The following is a 6,000-nucleotide window of genomic DNA, read 5'->3' as shown; positions in this document are numbered from 1 at the left end:
GTATTACTTTGTGCCACCTCCCCTCCAGATCAGTCAAACTTCTGAGGCTTCACTGGGTTAGTGTGTGCCATTGCTCTAGGGACTCGATTTTGGATGACCTATTGGGTCTCAGCCAGGTCATGTGACCCAGGCCTAGCTCACTCCACCAATCCTGTTTAGGAAGGGAACAACTGACTGAATTCACTGCTGCTCCTTGTACTTGCCAGTCCTGTCTGGTCCCAGAATATCTTCCATCAGAGCCCCCCTTTCTATGGAATGGCTCCACTCCGGTCACTCACCACAGGTCAATGTAGTCACTCTGCCAACTCAGCTCTGCATTTGGCTCGCCAACCCCCAAACTCAGTATAACTGTGTCTCAAGTGAGTTGAAGCAGTGGGATCTTGGATGGCTTGGCAAGTTGGGGCAGGACCTTGGCAAGTCGCAGCAGAACCTCAGCAAGTTACAGTGGGACCTCAGACGGTTGCCAAGTTGCCTGCTGTGGCAGGAACACTGAACCATTAGCTGTTCCAATAATAGCATTGGACTGTATGTTTGGTTCTTTCTTCTCACCTTAATTTCTTCTTGGGATGAGAGAATTAATCTCCCTCTGTTTGGGGCTCCCCACTCTGTATTATGTTGAATTCTAAGTTGATTATCTCAGGGAGCCTCTGTAGCCTGCTGTTATCTATCTGCCATCTTTGCTCCTCCCCAATAATGGAAATTATCTCTTGCTTATATCTACATGGATCTTGTTACTTTGGAGACTTTTTGGGTAGCATTCAATAAGTATTCATTTTTACTGGATGGCTAGGGTAGGATAATTTATTATGATATGAAAGTATAAATTACTAACAATGGTAAGAAACTTAGAGAAGTTAATAGCTTCCTCTATATTTTCTTTTCAAAATGTGCTTGGAAGTGTTTTATTTAGCCAAAGTTCCAGGACCACATCTGAACTTATAGGAAGATTTTGAAGCAAGCGTGCTACAGATCAACTATGGAACAAAGACAAGTCCTGATATGACATGTCATAGAAACCTTAGGTTTCATTTTTACTCAAGGAAATGTTTGCTTTATTTGGGAAAAAGTTCTCATTAGGATAATGAAAGACCATTTTTATTGGATGGTGAAAATATTCTGGATTTAGTGTCAATTGTTTTAAAACCGTGTGAATACACAGAAAGTTATGTGATTGTATGTTAAAATGCTGAATTCTATGGTATGTGAATTACAACTCAAGAATAAACATTAACATGAATAGGGCACAAATCTGTGAGAATAGTGTCATATATTTCAACATTGATGGTTAAAACAATGCACTAATTTTGATTAAAATTTCATGCTATTTCAGGATTTTCTTAGCTATTTTGGTGAAGAAAGAAATTATTAACATTAAAGTCATATGAAACTTAGGAAATTGTTAGAGGATATCTTTTTGTTTGTAGTGTTTTAATGTTTTTCAAATTAAGTGCCTTTAAACAATATAGTCTCACAGTTGAGATAGCTTGTATTATAATATACCACTGAATTCTAGAAACCAAAAATTTTGACATTTTATTACAAAATTTCTATTTACTAACCATAATGGCAAAATGCTTTATAAAAAGTTGCATAATTTGAAGCTATGATATCTTTGATAATATTAACTATTGAGGATTATTCATGAAAAACAAAAATCCCTTATAGTTCTTAGCAATACATAGATGCTTAAGAAGACCATGAAAAAATGCTAATTAGCTTTTACAAAATTTTTGGTGTGAAAATAAAAAAATCATTGCATATAGTTTAATGCCTAAGACGTAGTTCGAAAATGTGCTGACTGAGACGGAAACATAGACACTTGCTCAGAGCCTTGTCCTAGCATCTTGTCTAAGTCTCGCTCTGGGGAAAGAGATGTGAATGCTCTTTGGTATCTTTGCTTGGACACTGAGATGGTCTTTAGATAACCAAATTGAATTCTCATTATGTGTAAAATTCTACAATTTTAATTACTACAGAGACAATGATAGGTGTAGAAATCTCAAGTTGCGTCCAGATCAATTAGCTGGAAAAATAAACCTTGAAGTTGAATGAACAGTTATAACCTCCTTTAGAAATGGTAAAGACATCAGGATAAGAGGAGCTCAGATTCTCATAAAAGTTTCCTTTGGCAGTTTAATACTTAAGACCTTTACAAAATCAAAATTGGAATTAAGAAAATACAGGTATTTTTAGGCCTCACATTTTAACTCTCCGTGTAGCACAATAAGTACTTCAGACAATAGCTCAAAAACTATATCCTTGAATGCTAATGTTAAAATAGGTTATCAATTCATTCATTTAGTAGATATTTATTGGGTACCTACTATGAGTGAGGCATAATTCTAGGCCCTTGACAATCTTGATTTTGTGGGGTTTGCATTCTAACGGTGGGTGCAGTCCTTAAATGATAAACATAAAAAAGTAAAATACATTTTATATTAGAAGTTACAGTCATGGAAAAAGACAAAAGTAGACCAATAAAGGATGCATTATTAAAGAAATAATTTCAGTAATTTTGCTTCTTTTTTTGTGGTACCGAGAGTCACACTCATGATATCATACTTGCCAGGCAGGCGCTGGGCTGTTGGGCTATACCCCTAGCCCTTAAGTAGATAATTTCATGAAGATAATTGGTGTGACTTTAGAATACAGAGTTAACATGTTCATTCATTGATTATTAAATAAAACATTTAGTGAGCACCCATTGTATTCTAGTCTTACCTCAGCATCTAGGAAAAAAAGGATCATTGGTTGGGTGGAACTTCCATTTAAATGCAGGAGACACGCGTTAAATCAAATCACAGGTATATATGCAATTACACCTTATATTCAGTGTTATGAAAGAGAGGAACCAGTGACCACTTGTCCCATGGGAAGAATAGGGGAAACAGCGCCAGGGGCTTGTGGAACACAGAATGTGGACCGCAAGTAGACTGAAAACCTCATTAGAGGAAAGCACCCTGGATGTGGAAATGGAAAAATGAGCTGCAATAATTCAGATGTGAAGTTTTGTCTGTTTATGGGATGTTGGAGTAGACAGCCCTGGGTGACTTGATGTAGGAGGGGTTATTTGAAGTTTGTTAACTTGCAGAATGAGTAAGCACTTGATCTTCCTTTACCCAGAATTCCTCTGTGCCTGAAATAAAGAGAATGACCTTCCCTTGGTGACCCTAAGACCAACTTGAGGGGAGTAAGGGACTCTAAGACCCTTCTCGGCACTCAGTAGGAGCAGGGAGCTTGGGACTCAGCTCTTGTAGGTTAAGACTAAACTCTGAATCTTGATATTCTCTGCAGAAAATGGCGACTGTGGCAGAAAAAGAGGCATCATTAAATGAAGTTTGTTTAGCACTGTGTCACTAGTGATTAACACAGCATCTGGTCCATGTTGCATGCTTAGTAAATAGTCCTTCAATGAATACATATACGTATGTAGAATGTTGGAGAGTAGCTGGTTGCACATTTTATTCCCAAATTCTGACAGCTAAGTACCTTCCTTTCTGGAAAAATAGTTGTGTTCAGAAACAGACAGTTTGTCTAGTTTCCACTGACGGTTAGAGCTCATAAAAAAGAAAAAAATATTCTATTAAAAAATTCCCTTTTCCACTACTTTCTATTAGAAGAGCTGGAAGAATCTAAGTCTTTGCTCTTGTAGGGCCTCATAAAGAATCTAAGTGGTTGAGCAGATATAGAAGGTTCTGGAACACTACAAACACTTGGGCTAATGATCCATTGGAGGGTTTCTCTGATCATCTCCCCTGGGGGCTCCATCTTCCTACCCTAAAGCCTAAACCCAGAGCCTGACTTCACCACTTTCTGGCAGAGTCTTTTGGCTTCTCTAGAACCAAAAAACCTTATAGAAACCCTCCTCGAAGGGTGTTATTTTAAGATTCTTTTTTTAACGTGTGTAAAAATCTTTGTGAGTCCACTTTTTTTCCTAGTTCTTTTGAAGTTTTTGAGAAATCTAGAAAAGTGTGGCTAACTGTGCTTGATCTTCATTTTTTTGCTTATATAATTCATAAGGGTTGTTATATTGAAATTTGGCATAGTTTTATGTTATTGTTAGTACTTATGTAATACTTTATAATGGGAAAGAGCTTTCTTGTCATTTATTATGAAAGCCTCTGTCTTTAGTGACAAATAGATCGAGGAGACTATTCATCATACGTTTCTGCTTGCTTTATGGCTTCAGCTAAAACACTAGAGATTTTGCCAACACTAAATAGAGAATTCATCATAATGTTTTTTTCAGTACAAGCTTTTCTTTTGGATATGAGGCCATGATGTTTTTGTAATTCTTGCTGAAGAATAGGTCCTTTTTGTATGCATGCTTTTATTGAACAGGGGAAAGATGTAGAGATAATACCAGAGGACTTGGTGAAGTCTAGATAAGAAAGTGGTAGAATTTCTTTCTAAGTCAAGTATCTGGATAAAACACAGAAAGTTCTGGAATTATTTAGGAATTGCTTATCAAGATAGCCCTGTGTGACCCATCAGCATAGTTGGAAAACCTGAGTACAAACCTCTGTTCCAGGTGTCCACCAGCTCTACATGAGAGAAAGCAATAAAAAAATATTGCTAGCACCAGACTTCTTACTTTGACTTTGGAAATCAGTCTGGTTGAAGGCTCTAAGGATGAATTTCCTCAATTGTAAAAGAAAAATGATGTTACCTTTCTTGACCATCCTTTGGTTCAATGTACACAAATAGATAAATGTGCTATGACACGTCAACAGAATGAAGAAATAAAACTATATGATCATCTCAATAACTGCATAAAAGGTGTTTGAGAAAATCAACATCTTTTAAAGATAAAAACTCTGAGCAAATTAGGTATAGGAGGAACATAACTCAACATAATAAAGGCTGTATATACTAAACTAACAGTTAGCCTAATCCTGAATAGGGAATGCTGAAAGGTTTTTGTTCTCAAAAATCTGGAACAAGATAAATCTGTGCACTTTCACTGCTTTTACTTAACATAATAATGCAAATGCTCAGCAAAGAAGCCAGGAAAAGAAAAATAAAGGGCATCTAAATTGAAAAGAGGCAGTCAAATTGTCAATTTTTGCACATGGCATGATATTTTAAACATAATTTTTATTATTGTCTACTAATTTTACAAAATCCTGTGTTTCAATGTAGTGTTTTCATATACGTATATAACATTTTGGTTGTACCTATCCACAGATGGCATGATCTCAATGATAGAAAATTTCAAATATTTCACCCAAACTATTAGAAAAAATAGAAGTGTTTAGCAAAGTTACAGGATATAAGATCAATATGCAAAATCAGTAGCATAACTACACAGCAGCAATGAATTATCTGAACTAAATACTTTAAGAAAGGAGTTCTATTTACAACAGCTATCAAAAATATCTAGGGATAAATTCAACCAAAAAGTGAAAGATTTTTGTAACAAAAACTATAGAAAATTTATAAAAGAAGAAGATATAAAAAGTGTAAAGACAATCTGTTGTTTAGGGAGTAGAAAAGTTGATATGTTAAGGTGCACATTTACCCATGGTGATCTATAGATCTAATGCAATACCTTTCAAAATACAAATGATATTCTCATTAGAATTAGGAAAAAAATCCTAAAATTCATTATGGAATAAAAAATAAAACAAAAAACTTAAGTAGCCAATGACATATTTAACAAAAAGAACAAAGAAAGAGGCATTATAATACCTGACTTAAAATATAACACAAAGATATAGCAATCCAAACATCATGGTATTGCATAAAAATAGACAGACCAATGGAATGGAATAGAGAATCTGGAAATAAATCCAGGCATTTACAGTCAAAGGACTTTTGACAAGACTGTTCAGATCCCATGTTGGAGAAAGGAGTCTTTTCACAAACTGGCACTGGAAAAATAGAATATACACTTAGAGAAGAAAGAAACAAGAGTGCTATGTCACTGGGTATAAACATCAACTCAAAATGGATTAGAGACTTACAGTTATCTGAACCTATGATACTACTGGAAGAAGA

The sequence above is a fragment of the Cavia porcellus genome, unplaced genomic scaffold, assembly GCF_034190915.1.
Source record: "Cavia porcellus strain 051 isolate PalLab524CR breed Dunkin Hartley unplaced genomic scaffold, mCavPor4.1 scaffold_1, whole genome shotgun sequence".
NCBI classification, from domain to species: Eukaryota; Metazoa; Chordata; class Mammalia; order Rodentia; family Caviidae; genus Cavia; species Cavia porcellus.
This window is presented reverse-complemented; position numbering follows the sequence as displayed.